We start from the raw sequence: 12,771 nt of genomic DNA on the forward strand, positions 1-12,771 counted from the left end.
TTAGGGCATTGCATTGCATCCCTCCAGGGGCTGCTATTCATATAACTGCCGTGGGAGTGCCCAGCATGGCAGTATTACACAGGATCCGTTTGTAATCACTGTCATTAATTTCTGTCACTGAAGGGTTGAAGGAGTCCAAGGGGGTGTTAGTGGGTGGAAGTTGCCCAGAAGCTTTGACAGGGTGAGGACATGATTGGACAGGTGTGTAGGGTGGACCTGTATACTTCAAGCTTGTGGTTCTCAAACTTTAGCATGTAAGAATCGCCTGGAGATTTTGTTAAGCCACAGATCTGGGCCCCACCCTAGTGCTTCTGATTCAGAGTCTGAAGTGGGGTCCATGAATTTGCATCTCTAATAAGCTCCCAGGGGATGTTCTTGTTGGAGGACGGCAATTTGAGTAACACTGCTGTTAAGTCCCAGACATGGGGGGGGGGGGGGTGGGGGTGGGGGGGGAGGCAAGTGTGTTCCCAGGCAGCGTGGGTGGAGGAGGCTGTGGGCTAAAAGCTGGAAGTGGGTGGTGGGTGGGAAATCCCTGCCCCTGCCCGTGTGCTGCGGCAGAGTCAAGATCCTTGTTCTCAGACTTGGCAGGGAATGTGGGAAGGACTGAGGGCGCCCCCCTCCCCCGCCAGAGGCCTGGGTAATCCCCATGTCCCTGAGGCCAGGGGGGCTGGGAGTTCCAAATTCACTCTCATAATCCAATTCTGAGACTAAGCCCTTGGCTCCGCGCCCCGCAAGGCAGGCCTGCGGTTCTGCCTGCTTTTGTATTGACTTGGCTCTGCCCAGAGACCTCAGATCTACACGGTTGCAGAAGTGCAATGGCCTTGGAGGGCCAGAGGAGCAGTTCATAGAGAGAGGGCTCCTGTGGGCATCTCTGTCAGCTGGTAGGACGAGCCCTTGGTGGCACGAGAGAGGGAAGAAAGTAGAGTTAGGGTGTCATCTAGAACACTTCTTTCCCTGGTGTGGTGGCCTCCTAATCACAGACAGAGTGGCTATGAAAGCGACTTGAATATATAGCTAGGCCAGTGTTCAGAGATACTCTAGTGCTCAGGACGAGGGGAAGCCCTGGGCCTGGACTTCTGTCTCCTCCAGTGCTGAAACTCAAACTCCCCTTCTGGAACTTGTCTTATATTTAGTGGTTCCTAGATTGTTTGAAGAAAAGGTTCTGCTGCATTCGAAGAAGGGGGACTCATTTTTCTAGATGGATCCTAACCCAGGTGGGAGTTCTTTCTGTGACCTGTACCACGCAAATGCTTAATTACCTCCCCTAGTGGGAGCTGGGGCTGTGTCATCTTAGAAGGGCTCTCATTGTCTGAAAGGTCCTTAAATCTGAGCTTAGATTTGCCTCCTTATGACTTGTAAACTCCAATTCATTAATTCATGCATGCATGTGCTCAACAGATACTTAACTGTGCACCTACCATGTCCCAGGTCCGGTGTCAGGGTCCCTGTCTCTAGCAGGGCACACAGTTAAGAAAACAGACAAGTTGGGGCGCCTGGGTGGTTCAGTCGGTTAAGCGTCAGACTTCGGCTCAAGTCATGATCTCACGGTTCCTGGGTTGGAGCCCCACTTCAGATTCTGTCTCCCTCTCTCTCTGCCCCTGCCCTGCTCCTCTCTCTCTCTCTAATACAAATAAACATCAAAAAAAAAAAAAAAAAAAAAAAAAAAGAGAAAACAGACACGTATAATGTGGCATCAGTGCTGCTTACTAGGTTACTTACGAGGTTAGCCTAGGAGAAGTGAGGAGGGTATGTGAAAGGTACCCAATCCAGTCCGGCAGGGTGGGGAGAGGGTGGAAGGGACAGATTTGCTAGGACCTGAAGAATCTGCCATGCTTGGTCAGAGGAGGTAAGGGGAAGAGTGCTTCTGGTTGAGGGAACAGCACGAACAAGGGCCCAGAGGTAAGGGAGAACACAGATCTTTTGGGAAACGAAGCAGAACTCCATCTGCCCGGTGGACTGGGCTGGAGGGAGGAGAGACAGAGATGAGGCTCATCAGGGAGGCCGGGCCCCATCCATCACTGCCACTGGGATGTGGAGAAGCTCAGGTAGGACCTCTGAGGGGCTGCCTTCGTGTGTCAGCCGGGCTCGGAGCAGCAGAAACCGTGGTGCCTATAAAAGGCTTGCTTTTGGAGACAGATATGTCCAGAGGGTGGAGCAAATCACGGAGCAGCTGAGGACACCCGGGAAGCATCCCTATTAGCAATGTGGTTAATAGCATGGGCTCCAATCAAAAGACAGAGGAAAACAGAACTTCCATGCCCCTGATGGAAGAATACCAGCTCCCTCCGCCCCCTCCCTCCCCGGGCCTTGCCAGAAAGATAGAACCTGAGTCCGAGCCTCTAGATCCAGCAGGCAGCTGGCAGGAAACTCAGAGAACAGGGTAACTTGCTGAGCTGTACTGTGACTATATTCCACCAGCGATATCCAGGCTGGGAACCTCGCCTGCTCAAACGACTGAAGCTCTTCAACAGATACATTACAAGAAAAAGAAAGGGGTGGAAGGAGAACTTACAGACTAAAAGGTACCAAGTTTAAAGATGGGCCTGACTTAGGGCATCTGGGTGTCAGTAAAGCGCCTGACTCTTGATCTCAGCTCAGGTCATGATCTCAGGGTTCTTGAATTCAAGCTGCACTGACAGTGCAGAGCCTGCTTCAGATTCTCTCTCTCTCTCTCTCTCTCTCTCTCTCTCTCTCTTCCCCCCACCCCCCCCCCCAAAAAAAAAACAAAACAAAAACAAAACAAACACAAAACTTACACTCAGGAGAAAACATCGTGGACAAACATGGGGAATTCTTCCTATAAAGGTCCGAATAGTGTTTGATTTTAGAGAGAGGCCAGGAGGGGGCTGTGCCTGAGTGGGGAGCACAGACAGGGGCTTCTGGAGTTTCTGGCAAATTTCTGTTTCTTGACCTGTGTGGTACGTACGAGGGTGTTTGCCTCATAATACTTCATTTCACTAATTTATACACTTGTTCTGTAGGTTTTTCTGTGTGTCTTCTTTTCTTTTTTTTTTTTAATGTTTATTTTTGAGAGAGAGAGGGAGAGATCACGAGTAGAGGAGGAGCAGAGAGAGAGGGAAACGGAGACGCAGGCTCCACGCTGTCAGCACAGAGCCTGATGCAGGGCTCCAACTCACGAACCATGAGATCCTGACCTGAGCCAAAATCAAGAGTTCGACACTTAATGGACGGAGCCACCCATGCGCCCCTGTTTGTCTTATTTTCCAATAAAAGGGTTTAAACAAGTGTAAGCTCAGGAGTCAGCCACCTGGGTTCAAATCCCCGCTCTGCCACTTTTTAGCTGTGGGGCGCCGGGGTGGCTCAGTCGGTTGAGCATCTGACTTTGGTTCAGGTCATGATCTCACGGTTTGTGGGTTCAAGCCCCTCATTGGGCTCTGTGCTGACAGCTCAGAACCTGGAGCCTGCTTTGGATTCTGTCTCCCTCTCTCTGCCCCTTCCCCAGTTCCTGCTCTCTCTCTGTCTCAGAAATAAATAAATAAACTTATTAGCTGTGTCATCTTAGGTAAGTTATGGGACCCTCTGGGCCTCGGTTTCCTCACCTGTAAAATGGGGATGATGTTATAGCATGGTTTTGAAGATTAAGCAAGTTAGCGTACTTGAAGCCCTTGGAACAGTACCTGGCACACAGGAAGCACCATCAGAGTTTTCGCTCTTATTATTATTGCGGTGTTATTCCCCATTCCCGACCCCTTTCTCCACTGTGTCCTGATGCCTCCACGATCCTCTCTCAAGGAAAGGGGAAAAGAGGGCCAGCTATGCTATTCTTCAATGGCTTTGGTGGGACCTCTCATTGACAGTGACAAGATAATCAGCTTAAATCTGGGATCTGGCTCCATGACCAGGGAGTGACTGCACAGCATGGTCCTGCAAAGTGGCCCTGATGCTCTTGGCTGTGCCTGTGGCTTAGGCTGCAGGGCCAGAATGTCCCTTCATCCCTCTGGAGGTGCCTGCCACCTGCTCCTGTTCTCTGCCGATGCCTGCCTGTCTTAGAGAGAGGACAAAGGGGCTGAGTACCACGACCGAGGCATGGGCGTTAGTGGTAACGTGAACCCGCATTCGAATCCCAGCTCTGCCACTTAAGGGAGTTAAGGGATGTGTGTGGTCAAGGAGTCTGTCTTACTCTTTGAGCCTCATTATCTATTTTTAACGATAATAATTGCACCTGCCTGTTGGCGGGGGGTTGTGAAGAGATGATCCATGCATAATACTTAGTAGAGGGCCTGGCTCAGGGCCCTCACACATACTGTTCTGTCTAGAATGCTTTTCTTTTCTTCTTAAAAAAATGCTTATTTATTTATTTTTTGAGATAGAGAGTGAGTGGGGGAGGAGCGGAGAGAGAGGGAGAGAGAGAATCTCAGGCGGGCTCTGCGCTGTCAGCGCAGAGCCCCATGTGGGGCTCAATTCCACAAACCGTGAGATCATGATCTGAGCAGAGTCAAGAGTAGGGCGCTTAACCGACTGAACCACCCAGGAGCCCCGGAAATGCTTTCCCTGCCCTTTTCCAAAAGCTGGATCCCTCTCATTTTGGGGGGACTGGGCTTAAATGTCTCCTTGACTTCCTTATTGAAGGAAGGTAGGAAGCCATGGCCACATCCCATTTACGTTATTTAGAGAGAGATGAAATTCATGGCCTGACACATATTTATTTTATTACAATACATTCCCATTTATCTGCTTATTGACAGTCCTTACCCCTCATTAGAATGTAAGATCCACATTGGCAGAGACCATCTGTGCCTTGTTCACTACGGTACCTCCAGTGTCTAGTGGTAGGTACTCAGCAATTATTTATTGAATAAATGAACAAAAAAATCCATGAACGTATAAATATATGTATTTGTTCACTCCTTTACCATCTGTCTTCCCTGACTGGTTTGTGAGAGACCTAAGTGCAGGACCTTATTTGACCTGTTCTCTGTTGGGTCTCCTGAACCCCTTGTACTTGGCTGGGTGGGTAGCGCATGCCCGGCAAATACTTGTCAGACGGATGTGAGACTGGGGGCGCTGAGGGTGGCAGCCATTTGTGACTGCTGCCCTCAGATGCAGGAAGGGCTCCGGGCCCCATGCCCGGTGGTTCTCCTGACCTCAGGTCTTGCTCTGCTCCGGCATTGGGTCTTTTTGGGGATCATTTCTCTGGGCTGCGGGCCTCGAAGTCTAGTGTCATGGAATGGGAAAACAGACCAAGGACTGGGAGTTGCACAGACCTAGATTCTGGTCGTTGGTCCATCATTTATAGTCTGTGGGACCTTGAGCTAGTTGGTGAAGCTTTGATTTTCTCATCTGTTCAAGGGGAAATAAGAACCATAATGACAGCAACAACATATATGCCTGGAAGGGTTTTAGTGTTCAGATCAGGTAGCAGACATGAAGGCCCAATGTGGGGTTGAAGAGCCCCCTACACATGTTCATTGTCACCTGTATTAGTAGCTACAAAGGCCTGAAACAGCCATTGAAAACCAAATCCTAGGGTGAAAATCGAATTCTGGGGAGACACTGCTGGGTGTCCATCAACATTGTTTTCTTTGTCTTCTTTAGTAATAAAACTCTCAAATTTTTTTTTTTTAATTAAAAAAAATTTTTTTTTTCAACGTTTATTTATTTTTGGGACAGAGAGAGACAGAGCATGAACGGGGGAGGGGCAGAGAGAGAGGGAGACACAGAATCGGAAACAGGCTCCAGGCTCTGAGCCGTCAGCCCAGAGCCCGACGCGGGGCTCAAACTCGCGGACCGCGAGATCGTGACCTGGCTGAAGTCGGACGCTTAACCGACTGCGCCACCCAGGCGCCCCAAAACTCTCAATTTTTATGACATTCAGAAGCAAGACTCCATTTCCCAGCCTCCCTTGCAGCTCAGTGTGGCCTTGTGCCCAAGTTCTGGCTGATGGGATAGAAGTGTGTGTAGTTTTGGAGCACCTGGGTGGCTCAGTCATGGCTGAGGTCATGATCTCACAGTTGTGGGATTGAGCCCCACATCGAGCCCTCACTGAACATGGAGACTGCTTGAGATTCTCTCTCCTTCCCTCTCTGTCCCTCTTGCTGCTAGTACTCTCTCTCTCTCTCTCTCTCTGTCTCTCTGTCTCTCTCAAAATAAATAAATAAAAACAAAAAGAAGAAGAAGCAGCAGCAGCAGCAGCAGCAGCTGCGTAGAGGTGCCTCGGTGGCTCAGTCAGTTAAGTGTCAGACTTTGGCTTAGGTCATGATCTTGCGGTTCATGAGTTCCAGCCCCACATCTGGTGAACTCGAGTCTGGCTCTGGGCTCCACACTGTCTCTCCTCTCTCTCTCCCTCTCTCTCTGTACCTCATGGGGTTTTCTGTCTCTGCCCCTCACTCACTTGCATTCTCCCTCTCTCAAAAATAAATGAACAAATAAAAAGCGCGTGTGGTTTCTGGAAAGTGTCCTTAAAAGGAAGACCTGGGTTCCTTTGCCTTTCTTTCTCCTTCTTGCTAGCTGGAATGTGGCCTTGAAGCTTGGAGCTTGAGCAGCCATCTTGGACCATGAGGAAGAAGTCAGTGCTGCAGTGGTGTCAATGGAACAACAAATAAAAGGAGGCTGGATCCCTGACACCTTTCAGGAGCCCTCCTAAAAGCCCTGAAGTTCCTCACTCCAGAGTCCTTCACAAGAGAGAGAAAAAACGTCTGTGTCCTTTAAGCCATTATTACTTCGAAATTTGCTTTCATTTGCAACCATATTTAAATATAACTGATACATTTTCCGAATTCACAGGGCTAGATGGCTTTTATTTTAATTAATGAACATATGTATAAATAACACCAGCTATGTTGCTGACATTCTATGAATACCTTTACAAATATTAACTTGTGAATTCTCATCATAATTCTAGGAGAGAGAAACCACTATTATCCCCATTTTACAGTCTTGGAAACTTCGCGGGAAAGAGGAGAGACGCAGTTCTTGGAATGTTCTCTTTTCAGTTCCTGCTTCTGTTAATTCTTTCGATCAATAAATATAGACTGAGCACATACTTTATGCCAGGTCCTTTGCTAGGAGTTAAGGATATAAGGACAAAAAAGGCGGATCTGATGGCTGGTCTCATGGAACTTACAGCCCAAAGGGGCACTAGGCGGTAGCTACATGTGGCTATTTAAATGTAAATTAATTAACACTAGATAAATGTATAGTTCTCCAAACAAACCAGCCACATTTCACATGTTCCACAGCCACGGGTGGCTAGTGGCTACTGTACCAGATGGTACAGACATAGTATGTTTCCATCATGATAGAAAGTTCTGGACAAAGGGGATAGCTGGCAAGTAAAGTAGCCATTTACAATCCAGTGTGCAAGCTCTGGTTTTCATATTTCTTAATTGCTTCCGTAATTTGCCCAGCTCTAGGGGAGAGAACAGAAAAGATAAAGCAGCGACTTTTTTAATTTATGTGGTATTGTTGGTATATGTTAATATTTTTCATTCATCAATTCACTCCACCTTTACAGTCACCCCATTTTGCAGATGAGGAAACTGAGGTTCAGAGAGAGGATGTGACTTGCCAAGCGGACACCTAGAGTAGATAATAAACACTCTCTGGGGTTCCTGACTCCATAAATTGTGCCCTTGACACAATGGAAAGAATCTGGGAGATAACAGTTAGCTTATGTGGAGCGCTTTCGATGGCCATGGAAGGCATTCTCCCAAAGTCTACTTTCTATAATCCTCATTCCAACCCAGATGCAGAAGGGAAGTGACTTGCCCAAGCTCACCCAGATGGGAAGGCGCTCGCTTTTTCTGTCCATGTCCTAGGCAACTCTAATCCTGCCTGGCTTCTTCCCTGTGACTCATATCCTTCTGGGGGAAGTGAAGAAAAGCCAAGTCCATTCTCCCTCCCCTGAAGTTCAGTTCCAGTGGCTCACTGGGGGCCAGGACAAGGAGACACCATGGGCTGGTTCCTGGACTCTCTGGGAAGATCTGGTCCCCTGGCTGTCTGACTGTTAGAGGCCCTAGGTGAGGAAACTTGGCTTTGGGACCAGACCACACACCTGGCAGGGGGTGCTGAGCAGAAGGCAGGACTGGCCCCCACCCCCTTTCTGTGTTTACCTTTTGAACTTTTATTGTGAGCTTATCTTTAAGGGAAGAATAGTCCATAAACTTAAAATAGGCAAGACTTAATTAATGGCATGCTTTGTTCTTCTGATCCTTATCTGTTCAGGAAGACACACCCCTTTTCAGTTTTGTGGGTCAAGGTGAAACTGCCTCTGGGGGCTTACCAACAGCTGCTCCATTTTCCACTTTTGAACTCTGGTTCCCTTTGGTTTTTCCCTCGTCCTGTGTGTGGGAGGGTTTTTCTCAACTTTTCAGCCTGAGCACTTCACCAGGACCTTTTCTACTTATTCAGTTGCCAATATTGTATAATTATTTATTTTTATATGATAAATAGCTACTGTGCATTGAAGGCCTACGATGGGCCAGGCGCTCTGTTAAGGGTTCCTATCACCCTTGTATGGTGGATCTTCTAATAAGTTCCACTTCACAGATGAGGCAACCAAGGTCCAGAGAGGAGAAATGACTTTCCCAAGTCCACACAGCTCTAAAAAAGTAAAGCTAGGCTTTGAGTCCAGGGCTTTATGCCCCCAAACACCCATGACTAATGTTTATTGAGCATTTAGCTATGGGCTCCAGGGTCCCACCATGCTCACTTTTAAAACATGTCCTTTTTATTTTCCTTGTTTAAAATATATCTTTTTATTTTCTGCAATTCTACAAGATATGTACAATTATTCTCTCCATTTCACAGATAAGGAAACTGAGGCTGATAGAGATAAATTTATTTACCCAAAGTCACATACATGGTAATTAATGGTGGGGCTGTGATTTGCACCAAGTGGTGGCTGAGAGGTAGCCTGGTTCAGAGGCAGATTACTAGATTAGAAGCCAAAAAACACCAGACTTTGGCTCTCACTGTGTGGGCAAATCACCTAACCCTACTGAACTTGAGCTTCTCATCTGCAAAATGGGGGACATTTTTTTCCCCATCTTCTTGAGGTGGTTGTGAGAATAAGTGGGTGGGAACCAATGGCTGTTAAGAACCTGCTCCATCAGGGCCTGAGTTTATATGCCTTATCCCAGTTAGGGATGGAATTATAGTGAATTTTATGTTTTTAAAGTTCTCTTCGGAGTTGTCTGTATTTTCCATAAAAAGTATATCTTTCTTCCATAAACGAATGCTGTCTGTTAAAAAATTTTTTTGTGAGGCGGGCACCTGGGTGGCTCAGTCGGTTAAGCGTCTGACTTCGGCTCGGGTCATGATCTCACAGTTTGTGAGTTCGAGCCCCGCATCGGGCTCTGTGCTGACAGGTCAGAGCCTGGAGCCTACTTCAGATTCTGTGTTTCCCCCTCTCTCTACCCCTCCCCTACTCATGCCTTGTGTCTCTCAATAATGAATAGACGTTAAAAATTTTTTTTTCTTCAATAAAAAAAACTAAAAAAAATTTTTATTTTTCCAATTTTAGTGAGAAATAATTGATGGACACCGTTTTTTTTTTGATGACTATAGCTTTATAGGATAGCTTGAAATCAGGAATTGTGATGCCTCCTGTTTTGTTCTTCTTTCTCAGCATTTCTTTGGCTATTTGGGATCTTTTGTGGTTCCATATAAATTTTAGAAGTGTTCTTTTCTACTTCTGTCAAGAGCTGCCATTGGAATCTTGACAAGGATTGCATTGGGTCTATAGATGGCTTTTGGTAGTATTGACATTTTAACAATATTAGTTCTTCCAATCCATGAACATGGAATATCTTTCATTTATTTGTGTCTTCTTCAATTTCTTTCATCGATGTCTTATAGTTTTCAGAGTAGAGATCTTTCACCTTCTTAGTTAAATGTATTCCCAAGTACTTTACTGTTTTTGATGCTGTTGTAAATGGAATCAATTTCTTTATTTCTTTTTCAGATAATTTATTGGTAGGTGTCTGTTTTAAAATATCTCGTTTTGGGGCGCCTGGGTGGCACAGTCGGTTAAGCGTCCGACTTCAGCTCAGGTCACGATCTCGCGGTCCGTGAGTTCGAGCCCCGCGTCGGGCTCTGGGCTGATGGCTCAGAGCCTGGAGCCTGTTTCCGATTCTGTGTCTCCCTCTCTGTCTGCCCCTCCCCCGTTCATGCTCTGTCTCTCTCTGTCCCAAAAATAAATAAACGTTGAAAAAAAAATTAAAATATCTCGTTTAATCCTTACAACAACTGTGAGGTGGATGACCTTTTGCACTTTAGGAGAGAGGTGATTACAGAGAAAAGGAGTAACAGACATAGCTGGGAAGCCACTGAGAAAGGAACTGAACCCAGTTCTGTCTGACCCCCAAATCTCAGTTCCTATCACTATACGGAAGGCAAGTTCTTCATCCCGAGAGGGTGCTGGTAGGCTTCAAGCAATTTTTTTTTTATTTAAAACAAAATTTTTTTTAACGTTTATTTATTTTTGAGACAGAGAGAGACAGAGCATGAACGGGGGAGGGGCAGAGAGAGAGGGAGACACAGAATCGGAAGCAGGCTCCAGGCTCTGAGCCATCAGCCCAGAGCCCGACGCGGGGCTCGAACTCACGGACCGCGAGATCGTGACCTGAGCTGAAGTCGGACGCTCAACCGACTGAGCCACCCAGGCGCCCCTTCAAGCAATTTTTTAAAACAGATGTTAGCTATCATCCCCCAGCCTCCCTTCCTCCAGCCCCAGACAACTACTAATCTACTTTCTGCCTGTATAGATTTACCTATTCTGGACATTTTATATAAATTCAATAATGCAATTTGTGGCCTTTTATGTCTAGCTTCTTTCACGCAGCGTAATGTTTTCAATGTTCATCCATGTCGTAGTGTGTAACCGTACTTTACTACCTTTTTTTGGTTGAACAATAGTTTATTGTATAAATATACCACATGTTGTGTATCCATTCATCAGTTGATGGACACTTGCGTTGCTTCCACTTTTCAGCTGTTGTGAATAATGCTGCTGTGAACATTCACACACTTTGCGGGGACACATGTCTTCATTTCTCTTGGGTCGAATGGAGTTAAATTGCTGGGTCAAATGGTTGCATTACCTTTTATAAGCCTCAGATCTAGCCTTCAGAGGAGGAACTACTACTATGTCTTTCTCAGTTGCGGAAACTGAAACTCAGAGAGGTAGAACACTTGCCCAAGGCCGGCCACACAGTGAATAAATGGTGGAGCACGGCTTGGAACCCAGGCAATCTAGCTCGGATTCCATGCTCATCCTGCCTCCAGGGTCTCAGAACTTTTATTTTACCTAAGAGGTGGTCTAATTCACCAGATACTGGATCTCAAAAAGCTGGGCCAGACTCCTCTGTACAAAGGTAGCCCAGTCAGGAATGGAATCTGAGGAGCCCAATGGGAGCTAGCCAAGTATCCTATTCATCTCGTGGGGTGACCAAGGATCTGGGGAACCGAGAGAAGGCTTAAGGTTAGGTCTTTTGAGTCCTCCCCAAAGATTTAATCCATTTTTGTGATAGTTTCTCCTGGACTACACTACCTTAAAGGTAAAATAAACAAGAGCTCCTGTAGGTAGTTTAGTGTGTGGCTCTACAGGTCAGCTGCCTGGGAGGGAGGAAGCCTCCATCACCTCTTTGTACCTGTGTTTCCTATTTGCACCATACTCCTGCTCTGAGGGCTATTCGAGCGCTGACTTGTCAGTTTTCTCCAAAGATGAGTTTTCAGAGAAGTGGAGAATGGGATAAGAAACCCTAGTGCAGGACTTCAGAGGTGCCTTGAGACGTTTACATGTCTGAGGGAGCAAGCTAGTCCAGATCCTTGCAAATTATGGAGGGAAAAAGTGGGACCAGGAGGGCGGATACTCTAAAAGTTAACCCTGTGGGGTCTGACCTTGGGGGCTGGGCAAGGAATTATGGTGCATTTCCATATCCCCCATGGATTCTCTCGATTTTGGTATCTCATTGCATTCCTTTATCTCTGTTCTAGCTGAATAATTGAGCTGTGGGTAGTTCAAAGTCTGCAATTCTCATTCAGGACCCTGGGTGTTTTTGTTCACTGCTGCACAAAGTTCATTGCCTGGCACGTAGTAGGTAGGGTTGTTAGGTAAAATGCAAAAAGCCCAGTTAAAATTGGATTTTAAACAAAATATGAATTATTATTTTTTTTTCAACATTTATTCATTTTTGGGACAGAGAGAGACAGAGCATGAACGGGGGAGGGGCAGAGAGAGAGGGAGACACAGAATCGGAAACAGGCTCCAGGCTCTGAGCCATCAGCCCAGAGCCCGACGTGGGGCTCGAACTCACGGACCGCGAGATCGTGACCTGGCTGAAGTCGGACGCTTAACCGACTGCGCCACCCAGGCGCCCCGAATTATTTTTTCATAGTATGTCCCATTTGTTTACCTGAAATTCAAAATTAATTGGGCTTCCTGTATTTTATCTGCTACATCTGCCAACCATACTAGTAGGGTCTCAAAAAATATTTGTGGAATTTGCCCTGGCCCTGCCCTAAACTTGCAGTGTGACCTTTTGGCCAACACTGAGTCCCTCTCTGGGCCTCAGTTTATCTGTCTGAAGAGTGGGGGTTTGGACAGTGACCACAGCGCAGAGATCGCCAATGTAGGAAAGCGCTGGGTGAAATGCCAAAGAGCAGAAAGGGAGCTCGAGTCACGCGTACACCTACAGGCTGGGTACCACGCGCGACTCCGCTCACCGGGGTTGGGGAAGTCCCGATCCCGCCCCTGAGTCGCTGGGACGGACCCAGGCTGTCGCCAAGGATACCTGGGTAGCCAGGAGC

Source organism: Leopardus geoffroyi, chromosome D3, assembly GCF_018350155.1.
Source record: "Leopardus geoffroyi isolate Oge1 chromosome D3, O.geoffroyi_Oge1_pat1.0, whole genome shotgun sequence".
Classification (NCBI taxonomy): domain Eukaryota; kingdom Metazoa; phylum Chordata; class Mammalia; order Carnivora; family Felidae; genus Leopardus; species Leopardus geoffroyi.